Below are 25,156 nucleotides of genomic sequence, written 5' to 3' on the forward strand. Positions count from 1 at the left end.
TTTAAAGCAGCTTTTAAAGACCTTTTCTGACCAGAAAGATGCTGTGTGTGCAAACAAACTGCTATCTGTTCCTGTGATAAAGCAGGATACAGGTTAAAAGGTTACTTGGTGACAGTTTGACCTTAGTATCTCTTCCTAGCAAGTAACTGGCTGGATCCGAACCCTCCAATAATATGAATATTTATTGTTGTTTGAGGAGATGGCACCTGATGGGAGTATGCCCCATATTTTCTTAGTTATACACGGCTTGTTTAAATTTAATCCTAAAGAATATACTGGCCATTGTTTTCTTGGTGAGACTCTGGTTTAATTTTTTTCTCAAGGGTGACAGTAACTAGAAACGAGCGTTTTTTTCTATATACAACTAGTTCTCAACTTATGACCATAAGTGAGCTCAAAATTTCTGGTGCTGAGTGAGAGTTAAGTGAGTTTTGCCCCATTTTATGATCTTTCTTTCTACAGTTGTTAAGTGAATCACTGCAGTTATTAAGTTAGTAACATGGTTGCTAAATGAATCTGGCTTCCCACTGACTTCAGAAGGTTGCAAAAGGTGATCACATTACCCTGGGACACTGCAACTGTATAGATATTGTATATATCAGTTTTGGTGTTGCTTGTTATAGAAGCAGTATGATCAACCAGTTATAACAACTGTGTACACTTTACAACAATACAGATAGTCCTCAACTTACAATAGTTCGTTCAGTGACTGAAGTAACAACAGCACTGAAAAAAGTGACCCTGTGACCATTTTTCACACTTAAAGGATGTTACAGCATTCCCATCAGGGGTGGAATGCTACCGGTTCAGACTGGTTCGCCCAAACCTGTAGTAAAAAATGCTACTGCTTTGGGTGAACTGGTATTTTTGACAATCAGCTGTGATGCACAATTTATATTAGCTAGAATCAGATTTCCTGCTTTCTAGCTAATCTAAATCACGTGGCACAGTGACTCTCCCCCCCCCCCCCGTTCTACTTACCTTTGCAGATTCGGAAGGCTTCAAAATATTCCTTTTTAGTGCTGCGTTCGGTAATTTTTAGTGCTCACCGAACCGGTAGCAGACTTCAGAGGATTACAATGCTGATTCCCATGGTTTATGTGACATATTTATGACAGTTGCAGTGTCCTGTGATCATGTGATAATCTTTCCTTAGGCCCTAGTGTGAGTGATATAAATTCCTTGGCTCTTAAACATAGCAGTAGATTACATTTTTCCCTTTGCTTACTGAAACAGAAGGTTTAAAATAAGATTCTATTTGTCCCACACAACTTCCTGATAGGTTGTGCTAACCATTCACTGGAAATCTATCTAAAAAAATCTCAGTTTTTCTGAGGGTTGGTGAACTGTGCATTATATGTTCAGTAACACAGCTTGAATCTCCTAATCAGAAAAAAAATTGTTTAAAAAGTTTAAAAATATAAGATTATACATATAATCTATTGAAGTTAGAACACACATAAGACTAAGAAGAAGAAAAAAGAAAGGAATACACTGTACGTCTTTTATTCCAAAACCTTTAATCCAGAATGTGAGATACTTTGAATGTTGTTCCTATTGCAACTGTGCTCCCGAAGAAGAGAATTTTTTTTCCTTGAATTGTGTCAGGAGTGACACTTTGGAATAAAGTATTTGTGCACCATGTTTATTTATTTTTAACATGCAATCTAGGCCAGTGATGGTGAATCTTTTTCGCCTCAGGTGCCAAAAGCACGTGTGCCCGCTATCATGTGTGCTCGTGTGCCCACCCCATAAATTAATTCCCCCCTGCACTATGCCCCTGCATATGTGCACGTGATTCTCCCGCTGCCCTGCGCATGTGTGCATGACTTTCATGGAGCCTGGGAAAGGCGAAAATGGCCTCCCCCCCGGAAGCCAGAAATATCCTGTTTTCTGACTTCCGGGTTGCCCTTTGGGCCATTTTTCTCCCTCCAAAGGCTTCAGGTGGCTTCTCTGAAGCCTCCAGAAGGCCAAAAAAAGCCCAAAGTGCAAACTGGAAGTTCATTCCCAAACTTCTGGTTTGTGGGTTAGCCGTTTTTTTGAAGCCTCCGGAGGTTGAAAAACGGTCAAAAATCGAGGCCAAATAGCTGGTGAGCATGTGCATACGCATTGGAGCCGACAAGGCAATGCCTCGTGTGCCCTCAAAAATGGCTCCATGTTCCACAGGTTCGCCATCACGGATCTAGGCATTATCCAGTTGTAAATTCAGAAAATAGTTCTTTCTGCTACATCTATTTGGAGTGTAATTCAGGACACAGATTATATGTTCCTCCGAAGTACATCCTATCTGCAATTTACACTAGGGGCCTCTTGACTATTCTTTGGGCCATCAACATTTCAGAACCACTAGTGAAAGTTTCTATGTGGATTAATTTTATGCCCGTATTTCATTTTGTATTATTTTTATTGAACCATTTTCATTCAATTTGTTAGAATAGAAAATGATTTTTTTTCCTTAAAGGAGGAAAGAAGTCTGATCAAAATTCTCACTGAATGGAATATAGGCATTTCTCATTTATTTGCCTCTTTATATAGCTACAAGATTTGTAAGCCACCTCAAGCAAAGCTGTCTAAGCAGCATGCATTTCCCATCTTTGTAAATCAGATTAAAACAGTTATAATCAACAATATAAATACAATTCTCTGTTCATTACACAATCATCTTTCTAATATCTGGAGTAGTTTAGCTTTTTTTGTTTCAATTAAACCCTGAGGTAAGATATTGGGAAGAAAACAATCCCATGGAGTTGTTCAGATGAGGATGGAAGAAAGAAGCAGAGAAGGTGCAGAATAATGGAGAGAAATATAACAGAATTGAAGAAATGAACAAAAAAATCTGAAATCTCTTTTGCAGGTGCAGTAAGCATTTAGGAAGCTCAACCAGCATTTCTGGCTCAGTATTAATTGAAATGTTCCTGAACTCTTTAGCAGATTAATATATTTTAAAATCAATTACCCATCATTAAATAAGCAACTCAAGTGTGTATCATTCTAAGGTTACTTTGAATGGAATTCATTCTTTTTTAGAGATTTAGGTTTTGGATAAACTTTTGATGTTTGCTTCACATTATTTTGGAGTGATTATTATCAAGGAGAAATGAGTTTTTAGAAATCAAGCTGCCTGGAGCAACTTCACTTGAATGAGGGTATAGTTAAATTGAGGTACTTTTTGTTTTACAAAAATATATTGCACTCTTGAGAATTCCAGATGTTCATTGATTCTCTTATAGTATCTTTCTAATAGTAAAACCAGCATGCATTTTACTGGATGAAACCTAATTACCAAAGGCTTTCAAGTTTTGTATTTCTTTTTTGAAAGAATGCACCAGAGAGTCCTTCAGTAATTATTCTCTTACCTATCTATTCTCTTCAAGTGGGGCTGTACATCCCATGGAGATCAGGCCTTAGCCTAGACGTATCTCAAACAGCTGAAACATATTTCTGAAAGATATGATTGAAGACAAAGAAGTGTCAAGGGGTGAAGATTTCTCTCAAACTGCATGTTGTTTTTCCCTATTGTGCAAACATTCACACTCCAGTGATAGAGCGTGAGACTGTTGCATCAGTGGTTCAAGGATTCTAATACCTGTGTGGCTTGGCTTTTTATAGTGGAACTTTAGCTTTATTTATGAAGAAAAGTCCTCATTGAATTAAAATGCAGTCTGATCTTCATATATTTCAGATTTTCATACATAACATTTAGATTTATTTTTAGTAAATGCTGTCAGTTGGATAACATCTACTATTTTCAGGGATTGTTTTTATTTGGAATTTTCTTGACCACTTTGAGTGATTTCATAGCCCGTATTTCCAGAGAGAGATTTTATAAACATCTTGCTTTCCATTGTTATTTACTTTCAGATTTTGAAAGATTCTTCGCACGTACTCCAAATTTTCATTATGTTGACTGTGTGGGAGTAGATTAAACATTTGGCATACAATTTGCATCCTCTATTTCTATGGATAAAGATGCAAAAGCATTCAGTTGTTAGATTGTTCTGGCAATCAAATTGAGCAATTTTGTACAGTGTCATGTTTAACCAATATTTTGAAATCTGGGTAAATCAGAATACGATCATCTAAGCTATATGAATCACACACTTTTTTCTCCCAATGTCCTGATGGTGACATTTATCTAAGTTTTCTGGGTTTTGTATTGTTTCTGACAAATTTCATTATTTAAATTGTACTGCTTGATGTATTTCAGTGGAATATTTGCTTGATGGTGTAAATACTTACAAATATGCTAGCCGTATTCTGCTTTAAATTCTTTGGGACTTGAGCAGAATATAAGTTGAATAAAATAAATAAGTTTGCAAGCAAGCAAACAAATAAATCAATGACTTGGCAGTAATGTGGCATTCTAACAGTCATTCTGAACAATAGCACTTTGACTTTCAGTGTTTTTAGCACGTTGCTAATTAGGTGTGAAGTGATAAAAGGTTCTTAGCATCCCAATAAGTGAATAACGGTCTGCTTTTCTACTAATGTAGTTTATTTACCTTGATTGGTAGTCAACTAACAGTACAGATTAATGTACTGTTAGTTGACTAGTGGTGAAAAAAGATTCAGAGGGAGTAAAAAAAGGCTACAAATTCACATTTGGAAGATACTTTTGTTCTTGTGCTATAGCAAAAATTAGCAAGCCCTTCTTCCCCATAGAAGAGCACACATGCACATAGAATGCACAGACACATTCAATATGTAATTGGTTTAGAACAAAAATATCACAACACACATAGGATTGCTGAAAATACAAACGGTGTGTCAAATTTCCTGCCCTGTCAATAATACATAGTTTCAGAAACACTGTTGGATAATTTTCTCTGTCATCCCATTATTATTGAATGATTTCAGAGAAACAAACAGCATGGTGTTATTGTGCAGGAAAATACAGCATGATTCTGCCACCAGGGTGTAGATTTTCCCATAAACATAATAATGGGAGAAATAACACACCCATTCCTTTTTTGCATCTTATATTAGAATTACAGTGGACCAGTGAATGTTTATTCCTTATATACTTAGTTTCAGGTTACAATCTTGGTATCTAGTTGTGTTATTGAGCAGGAAGAAGCCTGAACTCCTACTTTCCCATCCTGCTTACTTTTATTTAAGAAAAGGTCAAGAGTAAAACACTTGGAGTCAGAATTTAAATCTTAAAGACTAACACCAATAGCTTTTTAGAGATATGGAAAGATTACATAGGGATAAAGTCATTCATGTTTGGTCAATTAACAATATGGATAGCCACCACAGTGCTCATATTTTTGCTGACTTTGATGGAATTTCATTCCCAGACTCATTAATTAAATTGTTAATTTACATATAATGGAGAAATTTTAGTTAGTTGCCTGGAGGTGATCCATAATTGTCATGAGATGAAAAATGTAGGTGTGGTGTTTGACTCCAAATGTCTGTATAGAGAAATCCTTAGCAATAATACATAAGATATTTTCAATTTCCTAGTCTGGCATACAGCTTTGAGATTTCCTGGTGGTTTCCTATCTAAGTCCTGACCATGTCAATTCCAGTTCAGCTCATTTTTCAGTAAGGTTAAGGGTCAGTTAGATGCTGCGAACCCATTGTGATATGAATGAGTCCATGTAATCACTAGGAATCAATCTTGACCCTCAGATGAAAAATTGAGGGATTGTCAAAATCAAATGCTTTCTGTTAAGAATAATATATTTTAACTTAGTTCTATTTTTTTTAAGTGCATTCATCTCTGTGGGAATATTTGAGCTGCCATATTTCAGTGCCATAGAGGATTGAAGGTTTTAGTTTTCACCTCTGGAGATTGGGATGTGGAGAATGGTTCAAGAATGAGAGCAGAGTGCTGAATATTTGGTAGAGGTAACTATATTTTAAAAGTAAGCTAGAACAGTATCCTCCAATTCTACAATCCCAAGTAAGTTTGTCCCAAATTGTACAGAGTAGTATTTATGGGAATTGTAGCACAGCATATCAGGATGGTGCTACAAGAAAAGGAAGTAAATTTACACTTGATGTGTATTGCCTTACATCGAAATGTCAGTAGAGAAAATGGTCTTGTGAATAGTCAACTAGTATTCACCTCACTGTAGGCTCCCTTGCTAGTGTAAATGTCAAATTGCGTCTTCTGTTGAATATAGTTTCTCTCTGGCATGGACAGAAACATAATTAGGAGATTCCATCCACCTTTGCCTTTCTATATAGAGAAAAAGTGTGTTCTTTTAAAAGATCCAGGTGAAACTCCAGGGACTCAAAGCAAACCCTGAGCTGGGAAAGCAAACAGACGTATCATCTCTTCAGCAGCTCTGATAAATGGAATTACTCCAAGAAGCCAGGAGAGAAAGAAGCAGGACTTTACTTCTAGGTTTAAGATATCTCTAAGGAATATGCAGAGACCCAGTATGGTGTAGTTGTTAAAGCAGCAGGCTAGAAACCAGGTGGATTCCAGTCCCACCTTAGGCACAAAGCCAGCTGAATGACCTTGTAATACCTTCCAGGCCTTGGGAGAGGCAATGGCAAACCATTTCTGAAAAATCTTGCCAAGACAACTGCAGCCACCAAGAGTCAAAAACTGATCAGGAAAGAAAAGAAAAAGAAGAAAGAAAAAGTGAGAAAGAAGATAAGAAGGAATAGGTAACTGCTTTAGTGAGACACTGTATTAAGTTTATTATTTCTTTTATCTCTGTATTCTCTCCTCCTCCTGTTTCTTTTGCACATTCTGCATAGTTTCAGACTGTATTCAAGATATTACTTTTCCTTTTATTCATTTGCTGGAAGCTAATATATAACTTGGAAGCCATCTCTCTCAAGATTGCTAATAATAGTGGGCCAGAACTCTATGCATGAATCTTTATAAACTGGGCTGCCTATATATATATACTTAGCTTTGAGTTATTTTTAAAAAGTGTGATTTTTGTTTTGCAAGATTGATTTATCTCCTTTAGCAAGGAGAAAGGCTGAAACTACTAACAATATGCTGTTAGACTATATGGCTAAGAGTCTATACAAGTTGTGTGAACTCCATCTGTCTAGACCAGGGCTAGTGGGGAGGAGGCTATGTGAGGCATCCCCTTGAAAGATGGCAGCAGTAGCTATGAAGCAGTTACACTAGGGCTGTAAGTAGAACCAGGGTATGTAGTTCCAGATGGCTGGGGTGGGGGGTGGGCTGAGGATTGCTGTTAGACAAGGATACACAAGAGTTAAATATGCTTAAAATACTGCAACTGAATCTTGTCTGCTATAAGTATAACCAAGGCTGCCATCAGAGATTGGTGTCTGCCTGTTTGTCTGTCTGTCTGTCTATTAAACCTATATATCGTCCATTTCTCCAAAGGCGACTAGCCAGCTTACAATCAAGATGTTGGGATTGGAGCCCATTCCTGCTTGTTCGTACCAAATTTGCTGTTGTCTTTACAGCTCTCACCTTGTTGCAGCTTCCTGTTGCTCTGGTTCACGGATGCTTTACTGGTAGTCCTCGACTTACAACAATTCATTTAATGACCATTTGAAGTTACAACAGCACTGGATAAAGTGAGTTATGACCATTTTTCACACAACTGTTGCAGCATCCCCCATGGTCATGTGATTAAATTTCAGACACTTGGCAACCGACTCATATTTATGACAGTAGCAGTCATGGGATCACCTTTTGCAACCTTCTGACAAAGTCACTTAACAACTGTATTACTAATTTAACAGCCGCAGCGACTTGCTTAACAACTATGGCAAGAAAGGTTAAAAATGAGGCAAGACTCACTTAACTGTCTTAACTTAGCAACACAAATTTTGGGCTCAATTGTGGTCGTAAGCCAGGACTACCAATAGTGTGCATCCTCTCTGAAATTCCTTCCATATCATCAGTGAGAATTCCACTTCTGAATGAGAACCACACTAGTAATAAACTTCGCTCCATGTTTTTTATCTACTGCATAAGTTCATCTGAAAGGTAATATCTTGATATTGTTTGTGCTATATAGCAATCTTATAAAACTTAGAACCGTGTGCTAGTTTGGCAGTCCTTTAGAAATCCAACAGTCCATTCAGAAGACCTTTGCTCTTTGTTAACATCAGGAATGAGCATGTGAACGACAAGCTTAATGGAAGTAAGGGGAAAATATGGGCATTATTGAGAACCTAGTGCTGTGATGGCGAACCAATGGTACCAGGGGCGGGTTCTGGCAGGCACTACTGCCGGTTTGCTCATGGGCGTGCTGTGAGCACATGTGCAATGCAATAAAAATTGTTCAGCGCATGTGCAGAAGTGAAAAGCAAGATGGTGGTGCCTATGGCGCCGCCCGGAGAACCAGTTCAGAGTGTGGCAGGCCTGGGTCGTTGCCGGGTCCAGCGAGCCAGGCCGCCAAACCACTACTTGTTTGGCTGAACCGGTCCGAACCATAGGAACCCACCACTGGATGGCACGCATGCCAGAGGTGGCACACAGAGGCCTCTCTATGGGCATGTGTGCCATCTCCAGCTGCTCTTCTGGTTTCCAGCACGGACATTACTAGCTGGTCTTTGCAGGCTCTAGAATGCTGAAAAATGGCCTGAAAACGCCCCCCAAAAACAGCAAAACGCCCCAAACAGCCTGAAAATGGGCATGCATGCGCCTGCCAGCTGGTTTTCAGGTTTCCAGTCTCAGGTGCACATGAAGACTAGCTGGCCAGTGTGCATGCACGTGCTGGAAACCCGAAGACTACTTGGCCGGTGTGCGCATGTGCATCGGCCAGCTGGTCTTCGGGTTTCTGGCGCTCCGGCACGTGTACATACACACATGTTCTGGTTTGGGCACTCGGTGCCAAAAAGGTTTGCCATCACTGACCTAGTGGAATTCGACATAGCTCCTGTAATGGAATCGAGCAATTTTTACCCACAACATCCATGAACTTAATATTTACTCTCTGTATTCCAGCCATAACTTTATCATTTGTAGAAATAATTGTGTTGACTGCCTGTATTCCATAACCACGTTTCACACGTCGTCCTCCACCACCGTTAGAATTGGAAATATAATTTAGAACCTCTTCAATTAAATGCACAAGTAAAAATATATTCCATATTCCCTTTTCAAGACGAGTATGACGCTGCTGGGGGATATTACCTGGAGTCTTGCCTCAAAATGCTTGTACTGCTCATTTCAGCCTTCCTTCTCCATCTGGCCCAAGTCTGTCAGTCTTGGCTCTTTGAATGATGTGCTGAGCAATGGTTTGCTTAGTCATTGCTGAGTTTACAAAGCATGCTAATATGTAAAGTATTATTTGTATAACTCAGTAGCCAAGTTCATGTATCCCATAGCATGCCAGAATCAAATAAATCAGTTTATGGCTTAATGAGTTGTGTGAATTCAGGCAGTTTTAGCCATACAGCGATGACAACGTATTAATGTGAGTAATAAAATAAAAAGTATTTTGTTGCTGTAGCTCTTTATCGGTTTTCCATGTCTTGTTTGGACAAATACAACTGTAGAGTTATGTCGTTCATTAACCACCCAGAAAAGTTTGCACTTGTGAGTACTGCCTGGCTTTGTGGTTTTGTGGGGTCAAGGCCTTTGTCACACTGAAAAAGCTTAACCCTCCTTGGTTACTACTGCCACATATTTGGAGTGTCTGGAATTCACTACCTGGAATATACAGGTAGTCCTCTGGTTACGTTTTTTTGTTCAGTGACCTTTCAAAGTTATGGCACTGAATAAGGGGGACACGACCAGTCATCAAAGTTCCAGATATTTCAGTGCCTCCGTGGTCAGGAGACCATGATCCAGGCTGTTGGTGCTGGGGTTATGCTTACAATAGTTCAGTAAGCTGTGGTCACATGAGGGTGATTTCTGATGTTCTCTGCCAGGTTTTTACATGCAAAATTAGTGGGAAGCTGGTAATAAATCAGAAGTTACTTCCACTTGCACTACATTTTTGCCTGCTCTGTAGTGCCTGCTTGTGATCCCTTCTGCCCCTGCAGCACCTGTATACCTGCCTGCAGTAGAGTGTCTGTCCATGCCCATTCTACTATGACACCTGGACACTCACCAATCTGCTTGCCTAGGACTCCTACCTCTCATTCAACTGCCTGCACAGTCCTGAAACTACAGCAGCAACCAGGCTAGGCAATGTGGTCATATGACATTGTGCTTCATGACTCTCAGCAACAGAGATTCCAGTCCCGATTGCTGTCTTAATTTGAAGATTTACCTGCATTTCTATCTTATCCTTTAGAGTGTTTTTTTCAGTGTCGTTTGTGACTTGGAAGCTTCCAGGTGGAACTCCTGTAGTGACACAAAACACAGCTTTATGTGAAAGAAGTGAGTCGTTCATATGTTTTCTCTCTGTATCTTCTTATTGAGAATTTGAATTTGAACAAACTTATGTAGTTGCTTTTTAAAAGTTTTTTCATACATAGTTTTCAATCTGTTTGTATTTTTACTGTAAGCTGGCCAGAGCCATTTCAGAGCAAGTAGAATATAAATTTGTGAAGTAAAGGAAATGACATTTCCCCCTCCCTTTTCTGAAACGAATGTTACATTTCAGTAATTGGACCATGATGCAGCTGGTGGGGTCCTGTACTGGCCCTACCATTTCTACATAGCAGAAATGATCTGAGAAGCAGTTTGATCTAGTGATGAAGGCGCTGGAGTAGGAAAATTGGGTTTTTGCTTTAGGCCAGGAAACCAGGTTTGGGTGGCTTTGGGCTGGTCATTTTCTCATAGCCCTAAGAAGAAGGCAGTAGTAAACCAGTTCTGAAAACCTTGTCTAGAAAAGCATATAGGGTTGTTCAGGTTGTCACTAGGAATAAAGTCTGACTCAAAGGCAAAAAAAGAAGTCTGCTAATTATTAGTTTCTCAACTCTGTTCAGTTTTATGGAGAAAGTATTCAAATGGCTGCTTTGTGGTATGGAAACCCCTGGTAAACCTTCCTCACTAATTATTCCAGTTGATTTTGCATGATTCATTATAAAATTTTCAGACATTTACCTTTGTCCTTATGGGTTTCTCTGAGCCTTTTTTAATTCAAGGATTTTACCCAGTGAAGTCAAAATCCTGTCTTGGTGGCATTGTTTCTATAGAAATCATGATGACATGTATTCAGTATTGTTCCTTGGTTAAAATTTGAAGCGGTACAGGAGAGGGGGAAAGGTTTTGAGCATTTACCATTATAATTTTAACTAAATTTTAAAGGGATTAAATGCTATTTCCAATGTCCTAGAAACTCTTTGGTGAGTTTTGATGGTTCTTTTTTTAAATGATTCAGTTAAGTTCACTATAGGAAAAAAAAGGAAGAATTTTTTAAAAACCACTCATTTACATAGAAGTGCTGAATGAAAGAATGCTGTTGCACTAAAGATTTTTTTTAAACCCTCTTCACCTGTGATACTGAATGGTTTGGCTTTCACAAAAAGTCATCAAAGAAGAAATATTGCCCACAGGCATACAGTATTTAGATTACAAAGAAGTGGCATATATCTTTCCTCACCCCTTTTAAATCCAGAAACATATTTGTGGGAGAAGTGACCTATTGGGAAGCTGCTGCTTTTTCTGATAAACACTATTCCTTTGTCTCATTCTCCACTTCCTCTTTCTTATCTTGTTTTCATCTTTCGCACTTCATTTCTTTCCATAGGCCCTGAACTGTCATTTCTTTCTCATTTTTAAAAAAGATTTCTACTATTCTGTAAATATAAATGTTGAATATTTATTTACTTCCTCAATTTATGTAGCTGTTCATTGTACATAGTTTTAAGTGACTCTAGAATGACTTAGATAGTGGCTCAGTGGCTAAGACACTGAGCTTGTCGATCAGAAAGGTTGGCAGTTCGGTGGTTCGAATCCCTAGTGCCGCGTAATGGATTGAGCTCCCGTTACTTGTTCCAGCTTTTGCCAACCTAGCAGTTTGAAAGCATGTAAAAATGCAAGTAGAAAAATAGGAACCATCTTTGGTGGGAAGGTAACAGCGTTCCGTGCATCTTCGGGACACTTTTAAAATAAGCAAACAAAGGTGGATGGTTTGTTTATACTAATTTTTTGGTGCAAGTAGTTTCATGAGTTAGTTTTCTGATAGCTGATGGGTTTACTGAGAAATACATAAAATAATATTAAAATGTTGATCCTGTTAGAAATCCTATAATATTCAAGTCTCTTCCTCTACAAGGGAGCTAAATGTTTATCTGTTTCACATTACTTTTGTAATCCACATTTACGACAGCACCTTTTTTAGACTTGCTCACTTCTATTCAGTGATTATGAGTTAGAGAAACAATAATAGAGTTATTCTAAGCTTTTGCAGTTCTTTGAAAATATATCTTTAACTCTGCACTTTCAAGTTTTGAATTGTAGAAATGTTGTGTTGATTATTTCCTAACTGTGGTTTGCAGCTTTCGAGTGTATGCAGGCTTTTCCTTTTCCTTCTTTATTGTGTGTATATGTATGTATGTATATGTATATGTATATGTATATGTATATGTATATGTATATGTATATGTATATGTATATGTATATGTATATGTATATGTATATGTATGTATATATATATGTATGTATATATATGTGTGTATATATATGTGTGTGTGTATGTGTATATCTATCTATCTATCTATCTATCTATCTATCTATCTATCTATCTGTGTGTGTGTGTGTGTGTGTGTGTGTGTGTGTGTATGTGTATGTATATATATATGTGTGTGTGTGTATATATATGTTCTGACCCCCCCCCCCCTTGACGGCTCGTTAACAAACGGAGGCAGACAAACTTAAAAGGACTTCTGTCTTTATCAGTTTTCAGTTCAAACTGGCTTCGAGCCCAGAAAGTAACATAAACACAAAACTCCGATAAGAATTCAAACAAAAGCTCTTACAAACGCTGCAGTCTTCTGCAGTCTTCACAGATCAGGTTTACATGAAACACCAAAGCACTTGTCCAAGTGTAACAGGCATAAATCACGATTAGTAATCAAACAATCTTTTACCAAACACGGAACACACAAAGGAACGTTGACTCCAGGTACTGGGGCATGGCAGCATATCTCCTTTTATCTCCAAACCTCCTCCTAACCACTCCCAGCTGCCTAATGAATCTTGATCCCGAAAAGACTCTCAGCAGAACTGCTGAGTCACAACATATACATATACATACATACATACATACATACATACATACATACATACATACATACATATACACACACATCATATACATATACATATACATATACATATACATATACATATACATATACATATACATATACATATACATATACATATACATATACATATACATATATATACCGGTATATATATATATATATAGTCACTTAAAGTCACAACCCCTGGTATGCCCAAGTATGGGAGGAAGGTCACACTTCCACTCTCTGTCATTAGGCTCGTCACAAGAGACCATACAGACAGAAACCCAATATTTTTTACTGTTGCCTTTTTTGTTACATTTGTTATATTTATGCTGATAAATAAATAAAGGGAGACTAGTATAGATCTATTTCAAGCTATTTAGCTCTCATCAGCTAGCCATACCCAAGTTTGGGAATCGAACCTGTGCTCCATTGCCTCCCAGGTTAACTCCCAATGGAGCACAGGTTCGATTCCCAAACTTGGGTATGGCTAGCTGATGAGAGCTAAATAGCTTGAAATAGATCTATACTAGTCTCCCTTTATTTATTTATCAGCATAACTATAACTATAACTATAACTATAACTATAACTATAACTATAACTATAACTATAACTATAACTATAACTATAACTATAACTATAACTATAACTATAACTATAACTATAACTATAACTATAACTATAACTATAACTATAACTATAACTATAACTATAACTATAACTATAACTATAACTATAACTATAACTATAACTATAACTATAACTAACTATAACTATAACTATAACTATAACTATAACTATAACTATAACTATAACTATAACTATAACTATAACTATAACTATAACTATAACTATAACTATAACTATAACTATATATCTCTATCTCTATCTCTATCTCTATCTCTATCTCTATCTCTATCTCTATCTCTCTATCTCTCTATCTCTCTATCTCTCTATCTCTCTATCTCTCTATCTCTCTATCTCTCTATCTCTCTATCTCTCTATCTCTCTATCTCTCTATCTCTCTCTCTCTCTCTCTCTGTGTCTCTCTGTCTCTCTGTCTCTCTGTCTCTCTGTCTCTCTATGTCTCTATCTCTATCTCTATCTCTATCTCTATCTCTATCTCTATCTCTATCTCTATCTATCTATCATCTATCTATCTATCTATCTATCTATCTATCTATCTATCTATCTATCTATCTATCTATCTATCTATCTATCTATCTATCTATCTATCTATCTATCTATCTATCTATCTATCTATCTATCTATCTATACTTAAAGTCACAACCCCTGGTATGCCCAAATATGGGAGGAAGGTCACACTTCCACTCTCTGTCTCGTCACAAGAGACCATCCAGACAGAAACCCAATATTTTTTTACTGTTGCCTTTTTGTTACATTTGTTATATTTTATGCTGATATATATATATATAAAACCAAACATAAACAAACAAAACATGTAACATAAAAACATCTTCCATTCCGTATAGTGTGTCGATTGATTACAAGGTTTTTGTGCATCCTTTCTGTAGTCATCCCTTAAATTTTATATAAAGTCACATATTGTCAATCAAGTATATTTGTATACATTATTATTATTATAGTACTTCATTTATTTGACTGTCACTATTATTTCTTCATTTTAAACAAGGTATTCTAAATATGGCTTCATTTATATTATAATTCATTATGACTTTTTGAATTTCTAGCATAATTTTTTGCAGTTATTTCCTTTTCTTCTTCATATTGCGCCATTTTTCCAGGTTGTAAACACTGCCACTAGGACATCCAAGGCCTTTTACTAGGTTTCAAATAAATTCACTATAATCTTTCAAGCCAAGGCTTTTTCTTTACTGCAGTCCAGCTACTGATAATATTCCAGAAGAGCACCTGTGTAAACAAACTGTACTCTTCCCACTATTCTTTCAATAAACAAGTTCTGAAGCCTTGAAGCATGAGATATACATCAAATATAAACCCAGGATACAAATAAATCTTTAGAGACCAACAACAAGACATCTTCAAAATAAACCTTTAAAAAGTTTATTTTTTAATCTTTATCTCACAGTTCTTTCATCTTGCTTAAACATTTATTCAATATTTCAAGAACCCCACTCCCCCCCAAGAAAGCATGAGAGAGAAAACAGTGGGCATTCTTTTTATTATCTTACAAAGCAAGATCCCCCATTAGATCCCCATTAACAGTTATTTGTGCTTTCTATGAAGTATAGTCTAGGTCATAGATGAATCTTTTCGGCAGCGAGTGCTGACAAGGAAGTGTGTGCATGCTCTTGGGCCCGCAACCCGGGAAAGGAGCTGCCCAGGGGGCAGGCGTGCACTGGAAAATGAATTCTAGTTTCTGGCATGCGCCTGTGCATCTGCCAGCTATTCTTCCAGTTACTGGCATGCATGTGTGCGTGATGATCATCTGGCTGGCACACATGCACACACCGGAAAATGGAAGGACACTTCCTGTTTTCAGCACTTGCAGATGCGCAGGTGCATGCCAGAAACTAGAATTCAATTTCCAGTGCACACATGCCCCTTGGGCAGCTCCTTTCCCGGGCTAGCTGATTGTTGTGTGTGCATGCACGCCAGAAACCCAGAGGAGGAACAAGCGATGCCGCACGTGCCAGGCAACATGGCTCCCGAGTGCCCTAGGTTCACCATCACAGGCCTAGGTTATCTATTTAATAAATTTCTCTCCAAACTTGGTATAATCCTAAACCTTGAGCAAGATACCAAGGTTCTATTTACCTTCTCTGCAGCTCAGAAAATCACTTTGGCTTGTTTTTCATTATTTGCTTCAAATATTCCAATATAGCCAACACTTTTCTAACATTGTTATTTTGGGTAAAAACGCACATTGATCTGAATGAATAAATTCTTGCAAAATTATTTTTAGTCTATTAGTTAGAAATTGCTTATAATAATTATTCAGTAGTGGTATAAAACCTGTGGTTTCTTATTAAAGTCAGATCTTGCCCCTCTTTAAATATTAGTGCCATATTGGCCTCTTTCCAGCTGTCCGGCACTCTTCCCCTTGATAAAATTCCTTGCATTTTGTAAAAGTTGTAAAAGTTCATCCTGAAAACATAATAAGAACCTGATGATCCATTTGGTCCAAGCATCTTTCCAGGTTTAATTTTTTTATAGCTTTACACATTTTTCTTATATAGGTCTATTCACAATTGTTTTTGTTCCTCTGTAATCTTCGCTAGATTTTGTTTATTTAGTTTTTCATCTATTTTCTTCAGAGAGATGTCCCTTTCATAATCTATGTGGAAACAAACTCTTTAGTGATTTCTGTACAAAGGTTATTTTTGAAGACATTTTGCTTCTCTTCTAAGAAGCTTCTTCAGTTTTTTCCTCTTGCCAAGTAGATTTATATTATTTCCTATATTTGCAAAAATACATGCATGAAAATAAAAATGGTCTCCATGTTTAGAAGACCAAAGAGCAAATGGGGTGGGGGTGTGTGGTGAAGGCCAGAGTAAGAAGCTATGGATTGAAAGCTGCCAGCAGTTACATCAACTGAAAGAAAAGTAAAAAAGAGATGAGGGTATCAAGATTGAATATGAACAGATAAAATTAGCTTGTGTGTGTGTGTATCAAAATTTGCTTTTAATATATATGTACACAATTAATGTTAAATAGATATTTACTCAGACATGTAATCACAAGCATCTCTTTGTAACATGCAGTGTGGTTGGGGAGAATAGTTAAGTGTTGGAATGTTAGAAGCGTCTGTCTGTCTTTCTTTATCTATTTATTACTCTTATGTCTGTAACTTTTAACTGGGTGAAGAGGTATACAAAAGGCAACAATTTTTGATCCAAGGTATGTTAAATAATCTAATTTACAGAATATCTCTAAAACCCTGAACCCATGTCTCCTCTGGAATTTGAATTTGGCAAATTATATAAAACATTTTATGACAAAAAATTATCATAAAGCATTTTATGAAGTAATAAAAATGTTATGAAACATTTCCTGTGGTCGATCAACTACTGATGTTTGACTGCGCTATACAGTTCATTCAAGGCAGATCCTTCTCCAAATATTTCCCTGAATTTTTAAAAAGATTTTTTTCCTTGTACGCAACATATTAGAAGCTCTGATATTGTTGAAAGCACTGAGGAATCTGGTGAGAAAATATCTTTAAAACAATGACACAAGGGATCCATCCTTTCCATCCTGGACAGATGGCACACTTCCAAAAAAGCATTTTGTAACTACTCTCCACCATTCTTTGCACTGCATCTTATCTGCTTCTTCTTTTTTTTACAGCATCTGATAATTAAACACATTTTAAAATAAATTTGTTAATGTTTTAAGGTTTCACAAAATTCTTTATTTTGATTACGAATGCTAGCATGACCATCTCTGAAGTGGAAAATACAGTTGAAGTCAGGTGGAGCCTAAGCCTGGTTGGGTATTTAATTGCCTGTAGGTCTGAAAAATAGAACAATAATAGGCTATTTATAATGGAGCCATTTGTTAAAAAGATTATGTAATGTAGAAAAACATTCAGAATTAGTCCTTTTTTCAGGTTATGTACATAGAGGTTTCCAGACAGAATAGATAAAGCAGCATGTGTTTCCAAATTACATCAAATGTCTTGTATGGTTGTATGTAAAAATGTCCCACACCTTATTTTTCAGGACACTCAGTTCTTTAGCAGTACTACATAAAGGTAAAAGTTCCCCTCGCACATATGTGCTAGTTGTTCCCGACTCTAGGGGGCGGTGCTCATCTCTGTTTCAAAACCAAAGAGCCAGCACTGTCTGAAGTTGTCTCCGTGGTCATGTGGCCCCAGCATGACTAAACACCGAAGGTGCACGGAATGCTGTTACCTTCCCACCAAAGATGGTTCCTATTTTTATACTTGAATTTTTAATGTGCTTTCGAACTGCTAGGTTGACAGATACTGGGACAAGTAACAGGAGCTCACTCTGTTCCATGGCGCTAAGCAGGGGTGGGTTTCAGGCGGTTCGTGGCGGTCCCCGTGAACCGGTTGGTCGGTGAACCCGGAAGTAAATAACTTCCGGGAACGGCGAAGGGTCCACCCGCCCGCCCACGTTTTTTACGCGGTTTTGATGAGTTCTGCGCTTCCACACATGCGTAGGACGCATACAGCGCCTGCGCGATCCTCCAGGAGCAGCTGGAGCATCGCACAGGCGCTAGTACGCATGCGTGCACTGCGCGTGTGCACGAGGACACCACCGGCCCCGTTCCAACCGAACCGGTTGGAACGGGGCAAGAAACCCACCCCTGGCGCTAAGGATTCGAACAGGTGAACTGCCGACCTTCTGTTCGACATGCTCAGCGTCTTAGCCACTGAGCCACCGCATCCCTTGGTAGCAGTACTATCCAAGTCTAAAAGATGTGTGATAGCTGGAAACGGGTCTGAAAATGTTTTGTTTAAAAAGAAATTTATCATCTTGTGTGTGCTGACCAGGTGGGGGAGAAATATTGCATGGTGAAATTTCGTGTTCTGATCTTGGGATGGAACTTGGAGCTGCAAAATGCTGCTGGGAGTTTGCATGCAGCTTTCTGACTATATACAAGCATAAATATAAATATGTAAATTCACTTCTTGTTGCCTATGTTTTTCTGAAATACTAAAATTCAAGTGTTGCTGCTTAGAGCAGGTATCTCACTGAGGCAGTTGTCCAGAGAGTAAATCTTCCTAACCTATGTTAAAGATAACTATTTTATAATCTGCTGCTTAAAGTATGACACAGAAGCAGAAATGAAAGCAGTGATCATTAACCCACCACCCCATTTCTTAATAGTTTCTTATATGCCAGTTGTCAAGCACCAAAATTTTGATCATGTGACCATGTGGATGCTCTAACCATCGTAAGTGTGGAAACCGATCATAAATCTTTTTTCCCCCCAGTGCTGTTGTAACTTCAAACAATCAGTAAACAAATGATTTTAAGTTGAGGACTTACTTACAGTAGCCTGGAGTAATAGTGTAATGATATTTTCAGGATAATTTGCAATAGGGCCAAAATTCCTTTGTTTAAAAGTTTGTTTTGTTGACTTGTTTCAAAAAGACTTGTTTCCTTCTTAAAAATTTTCATCCAAGATGGTTTTTATCTATTCAACATTAATCATACAGAATTTTATTTTGACTCGTATCTTGATTTGTCTAATTTAATGTAGTCAACTTTGGTTACTGCATATTGGACTTTTAATCCTCAAGATCTTAAGAGTTTCATTTTATTTTATTTTAGAATTTTAAAATACTGGGCAGACTCAAGGAAATTCTGGCATTTCACTTCTTGCTTTAGGGAGAGAATTGACATTTGAACCCTTACACAAATTAGCTTAAAAATAGTTGCAGCAGTTACGGTAATCTCTCTGTAGCACAAGAATTGGCACCTAAAAGAAATTGGATTGCTGTATTCAAAATACATTGTATGTGTGTCAATTTACATTCAGTTAATATTTATTTCTGGATAAGTATGCAAATGATTGCAAACTCAGAATGTATAATCATTGTATTGTAGGGTAAACTTCATGTATGAAATTTTATTGCTTAATTTATTTGTTTGTAACCAGCCCTACCAGAAGAATTTGGAAAAGTTTTCTGTATGCTGTAAAACCAGTTTTATGGTATTTTTAGTTAACTGATAATTTTTTAAGGAATTTTGAAACATTTGGTGCACCTTAAGTCATTCTATTATGTCACAAACTCTGCAACAAAGCAAAAGTAGGACATAGTTATGAGCCAAGGAACTTTATACCCAAACCAGAATATCCTGCCATATTATCTTTTAATATTTCAGAACGCCAGAATTTCCATCCCAAGTTGGGAATGAATCTTCTCAAGCTGCCCTTGAGGACTAGCAAGATGGCAATCTCATTAGTTTAATAAAGACTTTTTGAATTGTAAAGATGATCAGATGGGAAGAACAGTACCATGAATGTGACTTTACCATGAACGTGAAATGTATTATTACATTTTGCGCTTCCAGTTCTCATGAATAAACATTTGATTCAAACAGGATAGGACGCTTGAGAGGATGAGCTCCAAAAGAGTATACTGTACTTGTTAATTTGTACTTCATAGCAATTGTCTATGCAGATTCATTTCAGTTTTTGCAAAGGCTTTTAAAACTCTTCAAACCTTTAGCTTTATGTGTCACAGAAGCCGCTTTTGCTTGTATACCATAAGTCCATCGTTAAGATCTTGGGGATTGATTTAATTCTGTTTTGGCTGATAGGCATACTTTTCTTCCATAAATAACTAGGTTCTCTGGAGCTCAGAAATATGTCAAGGCCATCTCTCACAGTGCTTTTTCTCTTATTAAATTCCATCTTGCGTTTTCACCACTGTGTTTCCTTTTTTGTTGTTGTTGCTTGTTGGCTTAGTATATTTCATATTTTGTACTCATTAATCTTTGGGGAGAACTTTCATACTATGGGCAGAGTGGTGGAATAATTTTGCATTTTAAAAATACTTTGGTAATTTTAGAAAACCAGATTCAGTAGAGATTTTTTGTGATTTGATGCAAAATCAGTTTCTGGCTTATTTATTTAATTATGTCGGATTTATATCACTTCCTTAAGCTTTCTTTTCTGCTTCTCCAGACTATGTGGTGGTACCCTCTATTTTTATTGCACTTTAAGTTTTATAATCCACAGTTAAAATGACCAATAATTTACAGACTCTATGAAGTGTAATCTAAAGCACTTGGAGAGTGTAAAGTGGTTTGCTCCTGTTGTACTTCTTTGGTGTTGAGACCTCTTGAAGAACAGTAATTCAAATTAAGTATCTGTGTGAAGGAAGTACAAGAAGCAAGCTACTTGTTGTATCTCTGATTAATGAAGCCCTGTCCTAGTGTCAGCTCTCCTATTAAAGCAATTGAACAAGTAATTGAACTAGGTTTTTAGGCTAACGGTTATTCTTATTTTTTCGTTGCCTTACCAGAACCTGCACTGCCAAGAAGTAGGACTAGAGAAAAAAAGTAGTAAAAGTCACCAGAATAAAATATTAAATTTAAATTTAATTAAACTTTAATCAAGATCATTTAATATGATTATTTAATTATTTTCTTGCTGTGCCATTTTTAAAAGAGATTTTAGTTGCAATTCTGGGAGAAATTCTGTGAATTGTACCAAAAACTGTGGACTCCATATGTTATACAAACATGTATGTTGCAGTGCTTAATCAATTTTAGCTGATCTCAAAAAGTTAAGCAGGTTCAAACTTGGATAGTAAGACCACCAGGACATGGTATGCATTCCAGGTGTAAAAGAAAGCTAACTCTGTTTCTGAATTTATGATAGGGTTTACTTTTCATCTTAACCTGTCACTTTTTTATTTTTATTACTGGCATGCTTTCACAAAAGAGCTTAAATTTGTCAGAGCCACTGCTGTCTTCATAAAGCTGCTTGTATTATTAAGTGAATTGAACAAGTTTCTGATGAAAGACTTCTCGTAGATTTGCAGAAAGTTTAAATGGGTGGAACAATGTCTCTGAGATATTCAGAAACTGCAATATTTCTAAGAGGAAGTTGATATTGGCACATGAACACTTTTTTTTTTACACGCCACAACTTCTCCTTTCAAGGATTTTGGGAGCATTGATCACACCTTAGTAAACTGTAGGAGAGATTGAAGTTGTGGTGTTATGCAGTTCTCTGTCCGTCCATCCAACCATCCATCCATCCACACTCAGAATCTTTGAAAAAAAAATGCTAAGCCATCTGGAGCCCTTTTTTGTACTTGAATGTTTTCCCCTTAACAATATTTCATTGATTCTAGTTTTACGATAGTTATACTACTAGAATCAGAATTCTATTAATATGTAGTATAATGCTATATACTATGCTACAGACAAATGACTTTTTACTCATTTGTCCCCAAAATTAGTAAGCCCCATTTTTGAAGTCTCAAAAGATTCCAGTGTTTCCGTAGAGTTGTTTTTCAGTTAGCTTTTGGATGACTTGATAAGTTGAACTCTGCCCATCATTTCCATTTTGGATATGGGCTTGTATCTTCTTTCCATTCAAAAAGTAAGAACTGCAGGGTTTGGTCAACAGCTTACTTAGGTTGAGTGACAATATGACTAGGGGAAGTTGAAATCCGTCTTCTTCCCTCCCACTGTGCTTATCCTCTTTGCAGGCAAATGAGGCTAGACTTTTTTACACCACTTAATTAACCAGGCAGTTCTGATCCATTCATTTGGCACCATCTGTTCACTAAAGGATGCTGAGAAGAAGGTGAAGGAAATGGTATATGATTATATAATAATGGGTGTTTTTGAACAAATGATGCTTAATTGCTCATTTGTGATTGTTTAGTCAAAACTTACGCGCGCACACACACACATACACACACACACTATAGTGATGCTTAAAAATTTGTGAACCCTTTTGAAATTTCAAAATTTCTGCATAAATATGACCTAAATGTGATTTGTTCTCTACCCAAGTCCTAAAGCAAAATAAAGAAAACTAAAAAAAGAATCCAAAACATTACATCTATCAATTTTTTATTGAGAAATATGTGTGGCAAAAATACATGAACTTTTAACCACCACTGTCTTGTAGATGGGTTTGTGTATGCATGTATTTCTGTGCATGTATGTAACACCCATCAGCAATGTGAACTAAACCAAATGTTTATCAGAGAATCAGCTTACTATCAGAGCGCCTAGGACTCATTTGTTAATAGCTTTTGCAAATAATCTTATTAAGGATTCAGCCAAGTGTGGTAAAATGTTTCCGTACTCTTGAAAAGTGCATTGATGTATATATGCAGATCTATTGTAAGAAACATAAAATCTACAGGTGGTTCTCAATTTACTATTGTTCATTTAGTGACCATTCAAAGTTACAATAGCACTGACATATGACCGTTTTTCACATTTGCGGCCTTTGAAGCATCTTCATGATTATGTGATCAAAATTCAGATTCTTGGTAACGGGTTCATATTTATGACAGTTATTGTGTCCCAAGATCACATGATCCCTTTTGCAAACTAGGTTACTAACTCAACAACTGCAGTGATTCACTTAACAATTGTGGCAAGAAAGGTCATGAAATGGGGCAAAACTCACTTAACAAATGCCTTATTTAACAACAAAAATTTTGTGGTAGTAAGTTGAGGAATACCTGTATAAGGAACTGCAGCAGGTGATTTCTTCACAATAAAATACCTTAACCATTTCAGCAGTGGGCCATAACCAGTCCTAGCTGTATTATCCTTTTATAATAGAAGAATTTTTGAAAATCATTGGTCCCATATTTATAGGTGTTTACTTACATAATGCCAAATGTAAGTCCATGAGTGGTACCTTTTTGTTGGATAATAGATATCCAACTAAAAATATTAAATCAAGTTGTGATTAATATTAATCATCTTGTATATATCCTGTATATCCAGTGACTTTGCTGAAAGGCAGAACTTGGAAGATCTATGAAATCTTGTAGACCTTGAAGATGAATCGTTTCTTTCATTTAAAAAGGATAATAATTCTGAAGGCTATTTGTGTATACTTTGGCCAATTGTGCTTGGTTGTAGTTCATTCTGAAGACTTGGGCTTTATTTTGACAGAGTTAAGGAAACATTGAAAAGTCCTCTCAAGATATTTCTTTACATGGTCTTCGATCTTGTTTCTGAAATTTTGGTCAAAAGGCATACTATGTGCACAGGAGCTGGAGAAGTGATAGAATGCACACAGTATTTGCAAAAAAACACTTTTCAAAACTGGGATTGAAGCTGCAAGTTAAAGCTGAACTTGTTCAGAAACAGTCTTCTTATCCAGGAAAAAGTGAACAGCCCTTTCTAGGGGCCTCCTATTTATTACTAACTCTCATTATTAGTTAATAGTTTTATTAGCTCTTGAGTACCTCTTTTAGACCATTTTAAGTAATTAAGGTCAAGTGCCATGCTGTTGTTTGCTCATTTCGGGTTAAAGATTGTTTTGCATAGAGCTGAAATTGTGTTTGTCTTTTCCTCGGGAAAACATATGGAATATAAACGTGAGAATACATTTTGGCAGCATAGATAAATTATTTAATTTGATACAAGAAATATATTTAGACCTTTAAATACTGGAATGAACTAGCATTGTATGGATCTTGGGAGATGTTTTACTGAATGCACTATTTTACTTAACAAAATGCACTGGCTTTTTGATATCAAAGTTAGGTCAAAATCTACTTGATTTTAAGCTGACGAAAGTTTAATAGAAAAACATTACTCATCACATATCTGTCACCATGTGGTGGTAGAAAGAATGGCATCAGTTTTATTTAGCAATATTTAATTCATACTAGATTGTAGCCACTGATTTCCAGCAGAAATTAATCATTTTCATGTTAAAAACAAATATTTCTTCATCTATTATTTTTCTATTAATAAATACTGTTGAATTTCCTTCAGTGTATTCTAAGTAGTTACAGTGTTCATTTTCAGATTTGTTTTTCTATCTTTTCAGGTCTCTGGATGGCAGACACTGAAAAGAAATGCTGTTTTAAGAGGTATGCTTAAAGAAAAAAAATATTTTCCCCTCAGTATGTGAAGAATTACATATAAAAGTATCTAAAGGGTGTTCTGAAAAAAACTCAAAACCTTTTCTCTTTAGGATATGTTTATTTTTGATATATACAAGAAAAATTGCTATGGTTTCTCCTAATATGGCTACAATATTTCTAATATGAACATCCTGTTTTTCCCCCCAGGCCAGGTATAAGCTGTTTTTATATTGGCTTCAAGTGCTACAGTGTGATAGCTGTGTTGAAACTAAAAAGGAATAATTTCATTGTTTTAATCATAATATTTGATGTGTGAAAGTGTTTCAGTTGGACTAAAACCTATTTAAATGTAAATCACAGGAAATATTTGAATTTTCCCATATCATTTATCCTGCTAATAGGAATTAGGGAATTTTTGTTATTGGCAAGTGCTCTTTCATGCTAGTGATTTTGACATGTTGCATAAAGTTTAACAAGCAAGTTTTTAGTAGTTAGGTTAGTCATCGGAGGAACAATAGTCAAAATAATGTAATCGTTAACAAGGAATA

At 36.6% G+C, this 25,156-nt stretch overlaps 1 protein-coding gene across 3 annotated transcripts in view; it reads left to right on the forward strand.

Annotated features, from left to right (window-relative positions):
- The window catches only part of PCGF3 (polycomb group ring finger 3), a 72,206-nt gene that overhangs the window by 13,552 nt on the left and 33,498 nt on the right, over nt 1–25,156 (forward strand). The window contains exons 1-2 of one of the 3 annotated variants that reach the window (XM_087716279.1): nt 6,229–6,627; nt 24,572–24,614. The gene's annotated coding sequence lies outside the window, so the exon portion shown is untranslated. Of the gene's footprint in view, nt 1–6,228; nt 6,628–10,263; nt 10,286–24,571; nt 24,615–25,156 lie in introns of those variants that run through there. The other 2 variants (XM_087716281.1, XM_087716280.1) reach the window with 2 other exon arrangements.

The sequence above is a fragment of the Thamnophis sirtalis genome, unplaced genomic scaffold (genome assembly GCF_051295495.1).
Source record: "Thamnophis sirtalis isolate CommonGarterSnake01/CBP01778 unplaced genomic scaffold, rThaSir2_p1.2 scaffold_5, whole genome shotgun sequence".
Taxonomy (NCBI): domain Eukaryota; kingdom Metazoa; phylum Chordata; class Lepidosauria; order Squamata; family Natricidae; genus Thamnophis; species Thamnophis sirtalis.